Source organism: Anabrus simplex, chromosome 4, assembly GCF_040414725.1.
Source record: "Anabrus simplex isolate iqAnaSimp1 chromosome 4, ASM4041472v1, whole genome shotgun sequence".
In the NCBI taxonomy this organism is placed as follows: Eukaryota; Metazoa; Arthropoda; class Insecta; order Orthoptera; family Tettigoniidae; genus Anabrus; species Anabrus simplex.
In genome coordinates this window covers 115,298,825-115,319,851 of record NC_090268.1, presented here as the reverse complement: position 1 = coordinate 115,319,851, position 21,027 = coordinate 115,298,825, and the positions used below count along the sequence as shown (strand labels likewise).

At 42.8% G+C, this 21,027-nt stretch overlaps 2 long non-coding RNA genes across 2 annotated transcripts in view; one reads left to right on the top strand and one right to left on the bottom strand.

Annotated features, from left to right (window-relative positions):
* The window catches only part of LOC137500409 (uncharacterized), a 258,124-nt gene that overhangs the window by 120,754 nt on the left and 116,343 nt on the right, over window positions 1-21,027 (bottom strand). The gene's annotated exons all lie outside the window — the stretch shown is intronic.
* Window positions 15,380-20,261, top strand: LOC136872467 (uncharacterized). The gene is made up of 2 exons (XR_010859914.2): window positions 15,380-15,462; window positions 19,999-20,261. It is a non-coding gene; the product is annotated as an uncharacterized lncRNA (long non-coding RNA).

The following is a 21,027-nucleotide window of genomic DNA, read 5'->3' as shown; positions in this document are numbered from 1 at the left end:
TATTTTTCATCTGCGGTCCCCAACTCACAGGGGGTGGTGACATTCTTGGTAACGAGTAAATGCAGTCCGCTACTCTTAATTTTATACGATACAGTAAGGCAATATTTTTGAGGAAGGAGATCGCAATAACAACTCGCATGACAAAACAGTGTAACACTTCCTGGTTTGAGCACCACTCAGACGATTTTCAAATTTCCTCTGCAAGAACGCATGTTTATCCCCTATGCGCAACAAAAATATCCTACGAGGGACTGGCGAACAATTTGGAAGAACCTTCAAAGTAAGTGGTTTCCCATTGGGTGGCGTACAACCGTCTATGAGTACATCAATCAGATTATTCCCACGGCCGAAAAGTTGCAGCAGCATGGACTTAGTCCCCACGATATATGTTCGGAATATCAAGAGCTTGACACAACAGAACATCGCGTATTCCAGTGTGATGTTGATCTAGGTTATTGGCCCCTAATGGTACGACCCGCAATGCCCCACTTTCACAGAAACTATTATAAACAATAGTATTACTGACTAAGGGACTGCTTCTAAAGAAAAATCCTGAATAGAGGATGCTTGTTGTCTAAACGGGCCCAAAATCCAAGTCACCGGTCCCTCATAATGGTACTTATTGCTAGTAAAGTAGGACCATGGCATATGTTATGTTGCGGGACCGTACTATTCAAAAGTAGCGTAGACTCACGGTTTTCCACACATTATGGCACTACTCACCAGTATTGTACGTCGCACAGGTAATGCAGACCTATGGTGTTTCTTATAATGGCGCCACTCGCAGGCAACGCAAACCAATGGTGTTCCTTACCTAGGTGTACTAATCACGGCCGCCGGTATTCCCGTGGGGTTCCTCACATAGTGGGTACTAATCACAGGCAACGTCCAGACCCGTGATGTTTCACACAATGTTACTAATCACGGGTACCGTAAGACCCAAACTGATTCACCCTCTGTTGCTACTAATCACAAACCTACTGTGTACCTAACATAGTGGTACTACTCGTAAATAAAGGCAACCCATGATGTTTCCCGCATGATGGTATTAATCACAAGTAGTTTCATGGTTCTAATACAATCATCCCTTGGTCGCCCCTTTTAGTCACCTCTTACGACTGGCAGGAGATTACCGTATGTGTATTCTTCATCTCCGTCTCCCACCAACACAGGGGGTATATTCCAGTTTAGAAGTGAAGAAGTGATAAGGAGGTGGGTCCAGAATAAGTGCAGCACCATAAGTGGAAGTAATACATCAATACGATAATGTTGTGTTTTGGTCGTGGCCCACCCGTTACGCTTAGTTGCGATCGTTCGGCCAGGACAGAAAACGAACGCATTCTACATGTAAAAAGTAGAATATATTTTGAGTTATCCCTATGAATCTTGTCAGCAGAGAAAATCTTAGCAAGAAAGCAAATATAATACAATTATTTTTCAAGGCGCCTCTACTCTTCCTAACGGTGACCTGTTCACAATTTTCTTAGGTGACCTGTCTAGAGATATCTTCTCAACACGCCCACACCGCTGCAACGACCGATATTTCTAGACAGTCCAGAATATTTTACTTTAAATTTCACTCCTCCATAACGTAATCATTTCGAGGCGAGAAGTACGCACACTTTCCATCTCCACAAGTCTTACACAACTTTTCTTTCTTTTTTAAACCCGGTGTCCATCTCCGCGCACCATAGGTCAAAATCTCCCTATTATGATAAGGAGTATCAAATTGGTAGCTTCCTTCTACGTTTGCTTTACAAAGGAGAATATTAAGTGCCTTATTCAAATCTAGACGTCATCGGTATTGTTAGATGTATCTGCTAGGGCAGGTGGAGACAATCACACCACTCTCAGCTGCAGTTCACAAGCATAAGGGTGACCAGTTCGTTTATGCTCCTCCTCTAGGAGGAGAGAACCTATCCATGTCGTCACCAAACTCAATAACGCTTAAATTTGGAGCTATCATGAGATATAATGTTTAAGCATAGTTAGAATTATCTTAATCACGTTGATTTACCTCTAAAAAAATCACTACCACAACTACCACCCTCAGCAAAAAGAGCATAGTTACAATGTTAATTAACATATAAATAAAGGCAAAAAGGTCGCACTTGATTATCAGCGTTTCTTGATAATTATGCGTGCCATACATAGACCCCTAATACTGGTCTGAAGGTTTGCCTTTATACTTTTCTTTCAGTATCTCTCTGTCTGTGTTTCTAAAATTGGAAAAAGGCTAGGCAAAATCACCCAATATCCGTATCTGGCATCTACTCATTCACAGTTGTGCTACAGGGATCGTATATCTTCAAGGTCGTCACATGGAGTAGGAGTTTATTGGGCGATCCAAACAGTTAATATCGAATCGAAATTTGCGACCGTTTATGTCATAGGCATATTTAATGTACGGCAGATAATAACGGATATATTAGCAAAAACGGAATTATCAGCAGAAGCGCCGAGACACACTGGGTGCATATCACTTCGGGATAGGGTGATTCTTCAGTCCCAGCGCCAAGCCGTGATCAAAGGAACTACAGTATGTTACTTGGAAGCAGGAGCAATTTCGACCTATTAGGGCACTGAACTGTACTATAAAATACACAGGGAAATCGTCATCATTCTGCCTACATTTGGTTCAGATGGACCTTACTTCACATTCTGGCACACGCTTCCGCAGGAAAAAGACAACTTTAACATGTAATTAACCTGTGCATCGAGCTATCGCGAAATTTCAAGGAGTAAACATGTATTCCATTGCACAAAGCCATTCGAAGAACGAGTAAAAATGTTAGTAATAGGAATGTTATTGGTTTTACGTCGATGTAGTTAATTTTACGGTGCCAGAAATTTGTTCAGCAGCGGTTGTTTTACGTGCTGGTAAATCGCCGTTACGAAGCCTGCAGATTTTAGTATTTCCAAAATAGATGATGCTTGTTGTTTAAAGGGGCCTAACATCGAGTTCATCGGCCCCTAATGGTACAAAATGAAATGACAACAAAAATTTCAAAATCACCCACTGACCAAAAGAAAAAAATCGTCATGAAGAAGGAATCGATGGACATGTAGCAAAAAACAAAAACAACAAAAACGAGCGAACAAAAAAAAAATAGTGGATTCAACTCAAAAAACGGATCATATATAATTTATTACTGACCAAGGGACCACTCATAAAGCAGAATCCTGAATCGAGGATGCTTGATGTCGAAATGGGTAAAATACACGTCTAAGGCCCCACAGAATGGTACATATCGCGAGTAAATTAAAACCATGCTATTTGTAATGTTGGGGTACTAATCAAAAGTAGCGAAGACTCACAGTGTTCCACACAAGATGGTACTAATCACAAGTATTGTACTTCGTACAGGTAACGCAGACCTATGGTGTTTCTCACACAACGGCGCCACTCATAGCCAACGCAAACCAATGAGTTTCCTCACCTAGGTGTACTAGGCACGGATGCCGGTCCCACGGGCCCCGTGGTGTTCCTCACAGAGTCGATACTAATCAAAGGCAACGCAGACCCACGGTGTCGCTCATATAGTGGTAGAACTCACAGGCTACGCCCAGACCCGCGGTGGTGCTCACATGGGTACGACGCACGGGTACTGGAAACCCCCAGGCCACGCTCATGACTACTACTAAATACAAACCCATTTCGTACCGAACATAGTGGTACAACTCGCAAGTACAGGCAACCCATGGTGTTCCCCGTGTGATGGTACGAATCAAAAGTAGTTTCATGGTTCTAATTCAATCATCCCTTGGTCGCCCCTTTTAGTCGCCTCTCACGACAGGCAGGGGATACCGTGGGTGTATTATTCGTCAGCCTCCCCCACCCACAGGGGGTGTGTGTTTGGTCCGCGAGAGGTATTTTATTTCCCTCAAGTCCGCCGGCTAGCCGGTTAGGACCCCCCTATCCGCCACCTGGGACGCGCCACGTGGGAGTATCACCTCTCCCCCTGCTACGCCTGCGTAGCAGGTTCGTGGCTTCGCGAAAATTCAAGGAGTAAACATATATTCCATTGCACAAAGTCATTCGAAGAACGACTAAAAATGTTAGTAATAGGAATGATATTGGTTTTAGGTCGCACTAATTAATTTTACGGTGCCAGAATTTTGTTCCGCAGCGGCTGTTTTACGTGCTGGTAAATCGCCGTTGCGAAGCCTGCAGATTTTAGTATTTCCAAAATACAACTGAACTGAGCTATAATTGAACCCACCAACTTGGACTCAGAAAGCCCAGCGCTGTATCGTCTGAGTCACTCAGCCCAACATGTTAATTCTTACCCACAAGGCTTTGGTTCTTATGCAAGATATATTCCCCTGCTACAGATTGTAAAGTTAAGAAGACCAATACTTAAAGCCCAGAAGACATGTATAATTTCAACAATTTCTCTGTACTGGTACCCTGCGGTTCTCCCTACACATGACACTACACTACATGCTTTTACTTTCTACTTCAAGATTATAATTACGTCGTCAAGTGACAAATCCACGGCTTGGAGCTTCGACAGACCTTCGCACGCAAAGGTGATGTAATCTGACGGCTTCCTGCGGGCGGTCGAATTTTGAGTGAGCATCACGAACGCATTTCCTGCGAATCCGATCTGCGCATCTGACCTTGGCACGCACACTTGAGTTGTCAGAAGGCCAAGGGAAATTCCTGTAAGCCCAAAGAACTCCATTCCGTTTCCCAATGTTCTTTTCCTATTAGAGTGAAAGACCGCGGGTAGATTTGTATCTCATAGACATGAACACAGGCATTTGGATGAATGGTTAGCGTAACGGCCTTCTGTTCAAAGGGCACCAGGACTAGAGGCGGACCGGGAATTTTTACCCCATCTGGTTAATTTCTCTGGCTCGAGCAGTGGGTGTTTGTGCTCGTTTTAATACAGACTTCTTCATTTACACACAATAGTGAATACATCCTCCCACGTGGGACTGGCGTCAGGAAAGGCATCGTGACGTAAAAATTAGCTAATTCCATACAAAGTGCCGATCGTAGGTAATTCGGAAAATGCCAGGAACCAGAAGAAGAAGATTATCTTAAAGGAAACTGGAGAAAGAGACTGAACAAGTATATTAGTTACAATAAATATGTTATATCTTTTACGATCCACTAAATACATTCCAAGACGCCGAAGTGCCAGAATTTTGTCCCATCGGAATTTTTCCCCACACGAGTTGTTTTATCTTCGTCATCATCATCATCATCATCGGCTGGTAAAATTCCGCATTCTGTCTAGAGACTGTGTTATACTCCTACATGGAGCACACAAATGCGTCTACTAAACAAGATAGACTTCACGAGATTGAAGTCTTTCCCATCGTTTCTGGTTGCAACCAGCAACCTAGGGAAGCTAGATCCCATATTTTCACGCTGCGCTTGTTCCCAGGGGCTTGCACCTCTCAGGGAATCGAAAGTCAAAGACTTGGGTGGCTGACCACCCTGAGTAGGCTGTAGACATTTGTTTCCAGCCATGCTTAGGATCATCCTTCCCCAATGCCATCACTCCGATCAAGGGCCTCTGCAGCCAAAACAAAACCCACCTGGTCGTAGCAGGTATTGCCCGGGGTCTGATGTTGGACGATGCCTAATACGGGCTCACCGAGTCATATGCTCTAGAACTCTCCTTCTCAAATCACCCGCATTAGCATGTACCCATAGCGTATTCTGAGTAATAAGTATATATTTAAAAAATAAAAAACTATTAATAATATGTCCTCCTGGCATTGATTTGGTCTACAACTAATCCTCAAGAAAATAGGAAAAATTAAGAGGGCCACATTATCATTTCAGACGCCTTCTACTACAGGCAGGAATTACCTATGGATGTATTTAGTCCCTCCCATCCACAGGGGGCACAACACATGGTACCAAAGCCACAATCCATTTCCTCACATATGTAGCCCCTTTCAGTCGCTTCTTACGACAGGCAAGGGATACCGTGTGTATTCATCGTCTGCGTCTCCCACTCACAGGGGTTCTAATACCAAACTCGGCAATCTCCACTCTTGGAGGAAATTGAACTGACAGTGGGTAATAATAGTTCAAAGCCTTATCTTCCATATCCTCATACGTTCCGTAGCATACTTGACTTTCTCCCTGTTTTACGAAGACAGGAACTTGTTGACTAAGAGCAAGCACGACAATCTCCAGACAATGTTTCGCTACAAAGACGGCATTTTCCATCAAAGCCAATCGTGCAATAGCACCGGTATCACGTGACACAGCTGCTGTCCTCACAAAGAACGGGAGAAAACATTTTGATGTTCCAGTGTATTTTTTCACTTGTGTGCTTAAACGATTACACTTCAAATGTGGCGGGCTAATGTGAATACAAGAGCATTAAAGAATGGAATTGCCAGTGTTGCTATAGTATCACCACGGAAGGCGAGGAGGACACCGTCACAAACAAAAACGTGGAAAAGACATGTAGCGAAGAGTTTGAGGTTCGTTCTATTTTCTATTTTGCATTATATTCTCCATAAGGTATTGCAAGGTATGTGTATGATTCTATCATTTCGGTTAATTATATTACGTTATTTCACGTCTTTGTAAGTGTTCCTCTAAATCGTTGACGGAATATCCTAAGTGTGGCCACCACACAAAAGCATTCCAGCGCTGTAAATTAACAATGAAAGACATCCAAACATTCCATGGGGTATTCCATCATAGCAATAATAAGCCGAATCTATGTACATTTACTAATAAATGAAGTATTGTTCCGCGGTTCCCATTTCTAGGCATCGCCCTAAGAATGGAGAGTATGCAACGAAGCAATCCAAACGAAATTCCATATCAAACGGGGTCCTGAAATTATACCTGTATGCCAGAAAGTATTTATAGATATCCGTGGAATTACCACACACAGGGTAGGGTAACGCAGACCTATGATGTTTCTCACATAATGGCGCCACTCATAGGCAACGCAAACTCATGGTGTTCCTCACCTAGGTGTATTAATCACGGGCGCCGATATTCCCGTGGTGTTTCTCTCATAGTGGGTACTAATCACAGGCAACGCAGACCCAAGGTGTCGCACATGCCCAGACGTGTGGTGTTTCTCGCAATGGTACTAATCACGGCTGCTGGAAAACCCATACTGATTCACCCTCTGTTGCTACTAATCACAAACCTAGGGTGCACCTAACTGAGTGGGACTACTCACAAGCAAAGGCGACCCACGGTGTTCCCCGCGTGATGGTACTAATCACAAGTAGTTTCATGGTTCTAATACAATCATCCCTTGGTCGCCCTTTTAGTCGCATCTTACGACAAGCAGGGGATGCCGTGGGTGTATTCTTCGTCCACGTCCCTCATCCACAGAGGTTAGATAGAGAGGAAAACGAAAAAAACAAGAAGGGATCCGACACTTCGAAAAAATGAAGTAACGGACGAAGAAAGGCACGGGCCACGAAGGGCGTGAAAATGAAAGACATCCTAGGCCTCGAATGCTGTAATACCATCAGGGTCGGTAAAGAACAAGAGTTGACCTAGGGAGGTCAGACAAGATAGATGATTAGTGATGATCCTGACACAAGTAAGTGGAAACAATGCCAGGACTCAGCTAAGTGTCCCGTGGTCGCCCACTCACGCTCCCAAGTTGAGAGCCCCTGGGGCACCTTTTAGTCACCTCTTACGACAGGCAGGGGATACCGTGTGTGTATTCTTCATCTGCGTCCTCCACCCACTGGGAGGGAAAGTTCCGTTGAAGGATCTCCGTTCTCTAATAGAGGAAGTGTCCGCTAAGCTACAAATTGTCGCCAGCATTCCGCTTGCGTGAAGATCCGTGTGGGGGAGGCCTTATTTTGTAGAAGGTAGGAACCTGTGCTATGTCGATGAGCATAACTATATCACAAGTGGCGACCGTGACAGGTCTAATATGAAGATATTTTATCTATGGAGACAACGGAACATGAACTGGAACGAGCGGCAGAGCTACGTAAATGAAATGAAATGTCGTATGGCTTTTAGTGCCGGGATGTCCCAGGACGGGTTTGCCTCGCCACGTGCAGGTCTATCTATTTTACTCCCGTAGGCGACCTGCGCGTCGTGATGAGGATGAAATGATGATGAAGACAACACATACACCCAGCCCCCATTCCATTGGAATTAACCAATTAAGGTTAAAATCCCCGACCCGGCCGGGAATCGAACCCGGGACCCTCTGAACCGAAGGCCAGTACGCTGACCGTTCTGCCAACGAGTCGGACAGAGCTACGTAAAGTAATACGGACAGAGTTTACGAGTCAACTGACCTGCCTGAAAGGTGAAATGGTGACGCCCAGATGACAGCTGATGAAAGGAAATGCTCATGTTTCATCTTCTCCTGCAGCTGGTTGGTAGGTCTACAAATTGACGTCGGCCAAGAAGATTTGGACGACGAATGTATTCTTGCCGATGACAATCAACGTTAATTCCTTGATATAGAGGTGAGTGATGATAGCATTCTAACTCCGGGAAACATCACTCAAGACATCAATGCTTATAGCAGTGTAGATCTTGTAGGCAAGAGAAAAGTCAAACTACCAAACTTAGAACCAAGAATATTTGATGGTGATCCGCATATTGCGCCGGAAGATAAATTTCAATACTTAATGTAAGCTACCGTGAAAGGGTCAAGCGCTCGAGAAATCACTGAAAGTTTTCCACCTATTACGGAAAATTATGCGGAGGCTGTTGGATGTTTAAAGAGCATATTAGGTAGGGATGATTTGCTACTTGAAGTATATTTAAGGGAGTTATTATCCTTAGTTCTTAAGAAAGCTTTAACTCCTGGAGATGGCAGTCCAATGTGCAACATTTATGACAATTTGGAATCTAACATAAGGTCATCTGAAACCATAGGTACTGCAACAGGTAAGTGTGCATCTATGTTACAAACTTTGGTAGAGTCATGTTTGCCTGAGACATTTCTCAGGGCATGGCAAAGAAGTTCCAACTTTGCACACCGATGATTCAAAAGATAGGTTAGACTATCTTATGCTATTTCTCAAATGAGAAGTAGAAGCCAAGGAATGGATCAGTTTCGCAATCCCAGGTTTTGGAATTAAAGATAATAACAGGAGTAAAGACCAACCAAAATTATCAGAGCAAATAGCCACTGTATTTTTTCTGTGCATCAAAACGATGCCCTAAATTGTTTTAAGGCACAACAATTAGCTCTAACCAAGAAACAGAAAGTACTAAAGGTGAAGGGTGGGTGATTTAAGTGCTCGTAGTTTAAAGGGGACTGATGATGATGATGATGATGATGATGATGATGATTGTTGTTTAAAGGGACCTAACATCGAGGTCATCGGCCCCTAATGGTACGAAATAAGACGAAATGGAATGACATATTAAAAGTCTAAAATTCTCCACTGACCAGAATTCAAAAGCGTGAGAACGAAGAATAAATGGATGGGCATGAATTTAAAACAATCAGTGGATGCCCGCAATGTCGCACATTCACATAAACTGACGTGACAAAAGAGTATTACTGACCAAGGGACTACTGCTATAGCATAACACAATCGATTATGCGTGCAGTCAAAAGGGGGTCCTAAATCGAAGTTATCGGCCCCTCATAACGGTACTGATCGCTAGCAAAGTAGAACCATGGTATTTGTTCTATTGCGGTACTAATCAAAAGTAGCAGAGACTTGCGGTATTCCACACATTATTGTACTACTCACAGGTTATGAAATTCAACATATAATACAGACCTATGTTCTTCTCACTTTGCGGCGCCATTTACAGGCAACGCAAACCTATGGTGTTCATCACATAAGAGTACTAACCACAGGGACCTCTCCCTATCCCGTGGTGTTCCTCATATCATGGGTACTAATCATAGGCAAGGCAGAACCATGGTAGCTATCATCCCATGGTCCTGCTCTAATCACAGGTACTGCAAAAGCCGACCGCACGGTGCTCCTGTTTGCTACTAATCACAAACCAATTTCGTACCTAATGTAGTGGTACTACGCACAAGTAAAAGCGACCCTTGGTATTCTCCGCGTGGTGGTACGAATCACAAGTAGTTTCATGGTTCTAATACAATCAACCCTTGGTCGCACCTTTTAGTCGCCTCTCACGACAGGCAGGGGATACCGTGGGTGTGTTATTCGTCTGCCTCCCCCAACCACAGGGGGTGTGTGTTTGGTCCGCGAGAGGTATTTTATTTCCCTCAAGTCCGCCGGCAAGCCGGTGAGGACCCCCCTATCTGCCACCTGGGATGCGCCACGTGGGAGTATCACCTCTCCCCCTGCTACGCCTGCGTAGCAGGTTCGTGGTTAAAAGAGACTAACATCCAGTTCATCGGCCCCTAATGATACGAATTGGACGACATGATATGATCATTAAAATTTTAAAATGTACCCACTAACTAGAATTTAAAACAAAACATAATGAAAAATGATTGTGAGTTTACAGTAATTAGTGGATCTAATTCACAATCCCCTATTTTCCGATAAAACAATGGAAAATATAGATCATGTTAGAATAAGACATTGCCTTAAAATGGAATTATATATATCATGGAAATTAATATTAAAAATACATTAAAATATACAAACACAAACTAAAACACAGTCAATAGAATAAAAGACAGAAACAATAACAGCGGTAAAAGTAATTGTATGTGATATACGTTACATCTAGTGTCCTTATGTAAAAAATAAACCCAGTTTTTTTGCATCACGTACAGAGTTGTTCACAATTCCGTCTTATGTTTATGCTAATGAAGTTTCGTTGTTGTAAATGAGGTTTGGATTGGTAGTATATAATGCAGATATGGACATGTCTGAGAGAAAATATTGTATGTGCTCTGTTTTTTTTTTGGGGGGGGGGGTAGGTAATCATACAGTATCACCTGAAAAACAATTAGAACAGTTGCAGTTCGCGCATGCGCAATGTCAGGCAAGGTCAAAACGCCAAGTTCGCGTTTCTCCGTAGTCTGAGAAGAGAATCAGAGAACGTGTGTCACGTCTTTGTCTACAAGTTACAACGTGCACTTGAAGTCGATTGAGTGAATAAGTGAGTTAGCTTGTGTTAAAATGGCAAGTGGCAGTGATGTTCGGAGGCGAAAATATGTGAACAATCCCAACTCTTTCTGTTATAAATGTAGCCGGTGTACAATTAAAGGGGAGAAGCGAAATATTACGCCATTTATAAAAAAGCCTGTACTTGGCATATTTTAACATAGAGGTAGGTGATAAAGACAAGAATTTCGCAACCCATATTGTGTGTAAAACGTGTGTAGAAAACCTACGACAATGGTACAATGGGTTGTTGCCGTCAATGCCATTTGGAAACCTAATGGCTTGACGGGAATAAAGAAATCATTTTGACGAATGTTATTTTTGTGTATGTAAAGTGTCCGGGTTCAATACGAAAAACAAGAAGCACATTGTGTATCCCTGCCTTCCATCTGCCATAACCGCCGTACCAGATGGAGCTGATATTCCAGTCCCTAAACCACCAGAGCGTGTGTCTTCGTCATCTTAAAGTGCAGAGGATGGTGATGGATGATGATACCTTTGTACCGGAGGTTGAGGATAAAATTCCACGTCTTTAAAATCAGTGTGAATTAAATGATCTTGTGGGTGACCTAGGCCTCGATTCAGTAGACAGAGTTTCGCTTCTGAACATTTTAGAGGAATTCGGAGTTGACAGAAAATCAATCAATCAACATAATTAGCCAAACTCACACTCACACAAAGTCCAGAGTGAAATTTATTGGAGAGATATCAGATCATGAGATACGATTAGGTTCAAAGCACGAAGAGGCTCGTTGATGACATAGCAATCCTCAAGTATAGAGACTGCCTTAGAACAAATCAACCTTGTGAAAAATATAGCAGGAAAAGTAGGACTTCAGATATCTTTTGAGAAAACTAAATTCATGACTAATGCTAGAGATTCATCCACAGCGCTAAAAACAGAGTACAAAAAAATATCAACAAAGTCAATAAATGTTGCCATTGATACTTTCACGTTCCGTACTTATAGACATGATATAGGATTTTGAGCTTATGCCGTGTCAAGAAAATAAGGTGAAATTCTTTACGAAGATATACATCGGCCAAACATGCCGGTCCATTGGTACACGTATCAAGGAACATGAATGTAATATTCGTCTTAACCAGCCAGACAAATCAGCAATAGCTGAGCACGCTCTATCGTCGGGCCATGATGTCATGTTCCAAGATGCTCGAGCTCTTGCCCGCACTAGACACTACAGGTCCAGGATTGTACGGGAAGCTGTGGAAATACGTAGAAATCCTAACAGTTTCAAGAGGGACACTGGCTATCAATTAAGTAATACCTGGTTGCCAGCCATTAAGGATTTACCTGGGTAGTTCCCTTCCCTGTCCCCTTCACTATTGTTATTTTGTCTCGGTATTTTCCTAAGTACACATGTTATGTGACCCTCTTAGACTGATTCTGATGGTTCCGTCAGCTCCCGCTTCGAACGCTAGCACTGTGCCGCGTCCGGGGAGCCATCTGGTGACGAATGAACGTAACATTTCCACTTCTATTATAACGTCCAAATTCAAAGCTCATTGTTTAAGAAGCCATTCTCGTGGACAGTCGAGATTTTCTTCTGATGATGCAGAACACAGTTCTCTGCGAAAGAATTTCACCTTATTTTCTTGACACAGCATAAGCCCAAAAGGCTAAGTGAAATTATTCAGATTAATGGACTTGTTAAGGAAGCAAACAGATCAAAAGCAAGAATACTGTAACCAGCGTACCAACTCACTAAAGATACCTACAATAAGAATAATCTCTCAAGGAAAACTAAAATCAAATACTACAACAAAGTAATCAAACCAGAGGCTGTATGCTACAGAATGCAGGTTATCTATGAAAAGCGCTGAAAACAGAGGAGATAAAGAGAAGAAAAATATTAAGGAAAATCTGGGGACCATTGAAAACGAAGGAAGTGGACTTTAGAAATAGGAGAAATGAAGATCTATACAAGGACGAAGAAAATGAAAGGATGTCAGAAACAGGAGAATTACATTTTTTGGTCACATTATGAAGATGGATAAGAGCAGATTGATAGAAACGAGTGTGTAACCATGTTTACAAGAGCAAGAATAGCAACCAGTGGATCCACGGAATTGAAAGCAGAGATTGGAATAGCAAACGATATAATACACGACAAAACAACTTGCAGAAGAATGATTAAAAAAATTCCAAGGATCTCCATCCAGGAGAAGACGAAGATGAAAGGTAATGACGTCTGGACACAAGAGATGATGATGACGATGGTGCTTGTTGTTTAAAGGGGCCTAACATCTAGATCATCGGCTCCTACTGGTACGAGATGGAACAAAATGACATGATAATTAATATTTTTTTAAATGTATCCACTGACTAGAATTTAAAACGAATAAAGATGAACAATTATTATGAATTTAAAATAATCACTGGATCTAATTCGCAATCTCTTATCTTCTGATGAAATGAGGACACAAGAGAGAAAAAACAGCAAAGTGAAATGATGGAGAACTATTGGATGTCAAGAAAAGAAGCGTCAAGATGAATGCACAGGGCTACTTTCCATGGTACTTTGATGGCCAAAATCGAAAAGAAGACGATGATGGTTTCCAAGTTGTACTTTCTCTTAAAACAGTAATCATCACTGTACCGGGTGGTACACCTCCACGCCGCTAATTCAAACTTTGCGCCAGTTGAAACTCCTCTACTGGAGGAAGTCTGAACTTTATCTACTGTGTTAATTCTCAAGTTTCTCAGAAGATGTCCCTACTTGTAAATTTTGAAGTTTCTGAACTGGGTTGTTTTCGATGTATTTTTGTTTTGCCTGTAGTAAGAAGTGTGGACATTCTCTTCCAGATGGCACTACTGAAGGACTACAATTATGCACCCTAGTGCGAAGTGAAAGAACTGTGTTTTTGGAGAAATTTTGAATTCATAAGTTTGTTCTTTGTTAAATTTCTTTCAGTCATTGTTTAAGTTGGCAATATTAACCCTTTCTTTCCGCCAGTTTTGAATTCGACCAATAAGGAATTTCTGTAATTAATTTTCCACCAATAATGTATTTCTTCTTCATCTAGTGTAGGGGTTTTCGTTGTTAGCCAATAAAATGATTGTGGGAGGGTGTTCTCATTCCTGAAACGCCTCGAACTTTCCACGAGGGTATATAAACTGCTGATTTTCGGGTCTCCGCGCCACTTCTGTAACATCTATCAGTGTGTAAAGTACGTAGCAGGGGGCGGGAAGCGCCTCTTTCTTCGGGCAGCAGTTCAACCACCAGGTAATGGCTGTTTAATAACTTTTTTTCTTGCTAGCTCAGCAGTTTAACTCTCGGGGCAGGTCCGAAGCCTTTTTACCATGTAACTTTCCCTAAAATGTAAAGACACTTGGTATCAATTCTATCTTTTTAAACTACATATTGGGATAGAGAGTGCTTAACCCTCTCGAGTTCCCACTCATATTGCGTTGAGGTGAACTTATTTTCTCAACCGTTTCTTCCTTAACGTAATGTAAATTGTCTCCTTCTATAAGTCACCTCTTTAGTATGGGATTAGCCCTTGCATTAGAGGCCTAGCGCCAAGTAGGTTTTAAATAAAGTGTAGTAGGAGTGCAAGAACGCCTCCTATCAAGTTGGTATTTTGGAGGCCATGTAATTGACCTGTTTCTTTACTTAATAGGCCTCAGTAGGTTGGGTATTTTTACCCCTGTTTTCATGTACTTGGAGGACAGCTTGAAAGTGGAGTTTGGTGTGGCCTTCGATAGGCTTGAACTTAAGAGCGGGTTGCTCTTTCTTAAAATTTGTTTCTGCGTGCCTCGAGGAGGCTTTACTGTGTAGTTGGGAGCAAGTGCTCCTGGGCATGATTGGGGTTTTCTGCCCCTTTGTCGAACCTTGTATTTGGGTAAAGTTGGGCTAATTGCTCAAGAATTGTGAGTCCGTGGCTCGAAGCCCAAATTCTGTAAAAACTGTAATTGTACATTCTTAAATTGTTGATATTCAACTGTGTTTCTGTTATCCTTGTTATTTCTTGATCTTGATAAGAAAATATAACCTTGTTAAATTTTATCTTAACTTTAATTTCGTATTTTGAGACCTGTTCACCCCCGCACCTTCTTTCACCTCTGCACATCCACAAAACTCGGTAACAATCACCATCAAATGTATGACCTTATTCCGTTAAAGATCAAAATTCACAAGCTGTCAACCTCAAAACTAGAGTTACAAACATCGGACTAAGGTTCACATAAAGGCGTCAACCACCTTGAAATTAGTCAACAATGCATGTCCGGTGCAATGTAACGCAGGCTCAAGTCCAAGGTAGGCAGGCACCACGCCCTTGCTCTTGAAAACTGAACCCTAGGGCGTGGATGCAACAAGATGAGGTATAAATATCTGAGGACCACAGCAGTGTGTTATTAGTTCAGCCAGTCTGTACTATCCCAATAACAACACCAACATGAGATTCCTTGTAAGTACCATGTGATTTAATTTTGCTAGAAATATTACTTTACAACAAGAAGACAAATTCTAAGTAGACATAGCTACAAAAAAAGGTTTAGCAATCCATAAGCTGCTGAAAATTCTTCAGTAAACAAACGGAGAAAAACAGAGGGTTAAAATCGTATCAACAGCTATAAATTTAATGTGACATTGAAGCTCAGTTGAATAATACCACATTAGAATATCAGTAAGACATGTCCGATTCCTTGACTGACTGGTCAGCGTTGAGGTCTTCGGTTCTGACGGTACCGAGTTCACTTCGATTCCCGGCCGGGCCGGAGATTTTAAACTCGTATGATTAGTTCTTCTGACTCAGGGACTAGTTGTTTGTGTTTGACTCAACACTCTTCTCTTCATAATCATACAACACACCACACCACCGGCCACCACAGAAACACACAATAGTGATTACATCTCTCCATATAGGGTTGGCGTTAGGAAGGGCATCCGGCCGTAAAACAGGGCCCAATATAAAAAATATATATGTGTGTGTGTGTGACACAATTCGCACCCGCGACCTCACAAGGTGTGGGAAAAGCGGTAGAAAAAGAAGAAAAACATCAGCAAGAGATAATAATAATAATAATAACAATAATAATAATAACAATAATGATCACTAAAAACCCTGGCACAACAGCTCATTAAGGGCCTTGGCTTGCCAAGACGACTACTACCCAGATGCATGGTCTTCAGATACTGGAGTGGCACGTGGTCACCGTGACGTCTTCATCCGTATTGCTAGATCGTACTCAAATAAGTAAATTAAAATTTAAGACACCTGAAACAATGATTATCTGTCGGTTTCTATCGTAATGATAACCCTGGTGGTGGTACGTAAACTCGTCTCCTCATCTACTTTTTTTTTGCTATTTTGCATTACGTCGCACCGACACAGATAGGTCTTATGGCGACGATGGCATAGGAGAGGCGTAGGAATGGGAAGGAAGCGGCCGTGGCCTTAATTAAGGCACAGCCCCAGCATTTGCCTGGTGTGAAAAAGGGAAACCCCAGAACACCATCTTCAGGGCTGCCGACAGTGGGATTCGAACCCACTATCCCCCGGATGCAAGCTCACAGCTGCGCGCTCCTAACCGCACGGCCAACTCGCCCTGTTATCCTCATACTGAGATGGTACAACTCTTTTCAGGCACACCTCCACATACCAGCTCTCCTGGCATCTATAAATTTTTGGCAGAACCGGAAATCGAAATGATTATTGTTTTAAGAGGACGTACAACTTGAAAACCATCCTTTCTTAATACACTTTTTTTGCTAGTTGCTTTACGTCGCACGGATACAGATAGGTTTCATGGCTACTACGGGATACTAAAGGCCTAGGAGTTGGAAGGAATCGGCCGTGGCCTTAATTAAAGTACTGCCCCAGAATTTGCCTGGTGTGAAAATGGGAAACCACGGAATCTTATCAAACTAAAAAAACCATAAAATATATACGCAGTGCTGAGTTTTGAAAATGAAGGAAATGCCGAAATGACTCTTAACACATCAAATGGCAATGCAAGTTCCTAAGTAACAGAACACTCTCACACATAAAGCGAATAAAGATAACAGCAGTATTATCGTCATTGGCTGGTATGAGTTCGAGCGTTTCCTGCCGTAGGTCAGATAGACGCACTCACTGAGGAAGGTGGTGATGATTATCATGCGTAATAACTATTGCAGGAAAAGTTAGAAGGAAAGGAGTTGTACCTAAGGTTCGAAAAATTCGAAATTCGTAAATATGCTGGGCGAAGAACAGTAGAACTAAAAGATATAGACTATAGGTCCTACTCTAGAGAAAACGGTTAAAGTGATATATTGATGATTGTGATCCTAATCCTGGTCAATGTCCGTCAGATTTTTCAAAGTTGAAAATTGCATGCCAGTAGTTAAAAAATTTAAGTAAAACTCGAAGTCCTATGCCATATTATCAGACTATTAGTAAGTTTCATAAGACCCCTAGTTTACTTGCTTGCGAAGTTTCCTGGTGGTGACAATTATTCTTTTAAGAGGAAGTCGCACTAAATAGAGGAAAACCGGAAGAGTTCCGACGCTCCGAGAAATGAAGGTATCGGCAAAAAATGAAGGGCCACGAAGGGCTTGAAAATGAAAGACTCTCTACGGCTCGCAAACCCGCCAGAGTCCGAAAAGAAAAGGTGTTGTGACCAAGAGCTATCAGATAGGAAGGGTGAAAGTAAGGAGCCCGGTACAAGAAATCGGAAGCCATGCCAAACCCAAGCTCCCAAGATGAGAGCACTAAACGTTGGCGTTTCAGTAACTTCTTACACAGGAAGGGGATACCATGAATGTAATGTATTCTATCGTCCCCACATACAGCGGAATAGTAATTCTGTGGAAGAAGGCAAAATTGCCTCTAGCTTTGGATAACCAGTCTCTAAACCACCAGTCATGAGCACCTATATATGAAATACTTCGATCTTTAGTCACGGTACACTAGAGGAAGGCAGACTACAGAACTCATCCTTCTTAGTAGCAAGTATGTTTGTAGTTTCAGTAGCAGATCTTCATTTACTGAGCTATTACCTTCCACCTTCCTCAGTCAGCCCTCACAACAGGCAGAGATTACAGCAAATGTATTGCAATTCCCACCTTACTAGCAGAATAGAAAACGATTGCAGAAGTTTATTTACTTTTTGCTATTTGCTTTACATCGCACCGACATAGATAGGTGTTATGGCGACGACGGGACAGGAAAGGCTTAGAAATGGGAAGGAAGCGGCCGTGGCCTTAATTAAGGTACAGCCCCAGCATTTGCCTGGTGTGAAAATTGGAAACCACGGAGAACCATCTCCAGTGCTGCCGACAGTGGGGTTCGAACCCACTATCTCCCGGATGCGAGCTCACAGCTGCGCGCCCCTAACCGCACGGCCAACTCGCTCGGTACGAAAGCAGAGTTTTAGTCTCCAGACGAATAAGGATGCGAGTTTGAGAAAGCAATGTCATGTAAATTATAACAAACTCGGATGAGTCCAGTTGCTTTACGTCGCACCGACACAGATAGGGGAGGGCTAGGAGTGGGGAGGAAGCGGCCGTGGCCTTAATTAAGGTACAGCCCCAGCATTTGCCTGGTATGACAATGGGAAACCACGAAAACCATTTTCAGGGCTGCCGACAGTGGGGTTCGAAGCTACTATCTCCCGAATACTGGATACTGCCCGCACTTAAGCGACTGCAGCTATCGAGTTCGGTATACTCGGATGAGTGGCTCAGACAGTACAAGCACTGGCCTCCTGAGTCCAAGTTGGCGGGTTCGATCCCCACCTATTTGAAGGTGCCAAATACACCAGGTAGATTCGCCGGCACGTAAAAAACCGTTTGCAGGACAACATTTCGGTCAACTCAAGAGTTTCCGAAAACCGTAAAAAGAGATATTAGAACAGAACCAACAGCATTATTTATTAAACGATAGGACTTATAGACGTCAGAAGCGGTAATAGCGACCGGGTCGTATGAAAGCATGAGTAGATCAAACACAGGCAGAGAGAATAATAGGAGTGAGGCACAACGTAGAGGAAGATTATACTGGGTCAATTTTGGTGCCCTGTACAAGTATGCACCAAAACATCTCACCAATTGCAAGCCTAGTGATGGCCTACTGTTGAGCAGCTCTGCACAACTCCTGGCCAGCTATGCTCTACAATATTGTAATACAGCATACAGGGTGTTTCTATATTCCCATTACAGACTTCGTCGGCTTGCAGTGGGGACCAAAACGGTTAAGTTTAGCATATGAACTTGTGTCCGGAAACGTACCGTCTTTCCGCTACCTGTAAAAACCCCACCATAGCACATGTTCAAATCTTCTGCATTTTACGCGTCACTGAATAGAGTACGTACGTCATTGAACGATCGCGTGATGTCTCATTCCCATACAGATTTGTTGACATTCCATGCCATTCAGTTGAGTGTGTGATCCACACGGAGACGTGTTGTACTTGCTGTTGTGCTTGGGATTTTCGTTCATACTACAGTACAGCAGTAATAATTTACTGCGTACACAGCAGTAAGCTGTACGTACAGGTCGTAGTGGCCCGATTGCTTGGCCTGCACGTTCACCCGACTTGACACCGCTAAACTACTGACTATGAGGTCACACGAAAACTTTAATGCGAGACCCCTGTGGAATCCGCGGAAGACCTACTGGCGCGGGTTATGGCTGCGGCGGATGTTGGAGGACCAGGAATTGGTGACCGTGTGTACGAGAACATGATACGTAGGTACCGTGTCTGTGTTGACGTCGGTGGTCGTCACATCGAGCCCCACCTGTAATTGGACCCAGACGACAAGCAGTAGGTGTCGGACAGATCGCCGGAATGCGGGAGCTGTAAACGTGTGTTGTTGTAGTTTCTTGCGGGTAGTGGGAAGACGCTACGTTTCCGGACACAAGTTCCTGTGATAAATTTAGCCGTCTTGGTCCCCATTGCAAGCCCTGTAATGGGAATTTAGAAACACTCTGTATTTCAACTCAACATCTTTGTTATTGCAGGCTATTGCTCTGTTCGTGCTGGTAGCTGTAGCCATGGGCTACGCAGCTGAAGAAGCCAAGGAGAACCTGAAGACTTCCGAGGCGGTCTATGTGGCTTCGCCCTATGCATACGCCGTACCTGCTGCTGTTCCCTATGCCGCCTACGGAACCGTTGTCTACCACCGCTGATGTACTTGGACTGTGACCGTCTTCCTCTTCAAATGCTTTCTTCTAAGACTTTGTACTCTTCTTTCTGACCTTCATTAAAGCTTTGTCTCTTAAAATTTTTGTGGTATAACCTTGAATTTTACACTGAAAAATGTAATCCTGTTCCCAGTTAGGAAGCATCACAAAGGAAGCTATTCTTCAAGCGTTGCCAACATTACCCCATAGTAATGTTATTTGCCTAAAAAGAAAATATATAATCTAGTTTTTACAATTTGCTTTACGTCGCACTAACACAGATAGGTCTTATGGCGACGACGGGATAGAAAACGGTTATGTGTGATAAGGAACCGACCATGGTCTTAATTAAGGTACAGCCCCATCATTTTCCTGGTGTGAAAATGGGAAAACACGGAAAACATCTTCAGGGTTTCCGACAGTGAGGTTCGATGACGATGATGATGCTTGTTGTTTTAAGGGGCCTAACATCGAGGTCATCGGCCCCTGATGGTACGAAATGAGACGAAATGCAATGACAAAATAAAAATCCAAAATCCTCCACTGATCAGAATTGAAAGCGTGAGGACGATAAATGAACGGATGGATATGAAGTTAAAACAATCAGTGGAGCCGACCCGCAATGCCTCACTCTCAGAAACTGACGGAAAACAATAGTAATCTGACCAAGGGACTGCTTCTATAGTTCAATATTGAACCGAGGATGCTTGCAAGCTAAAGGGGTCCAACATATAGGTTATCGGCCTCTCATAATGGTACTTATCGCTTGGACAGTAGAACCATGGTATCTGACATGGTGCGGTACTAATCAAAAGTATCGTAGACTCGCGGTATTCCACATATTATGGTACTACTCACAGGTAATGA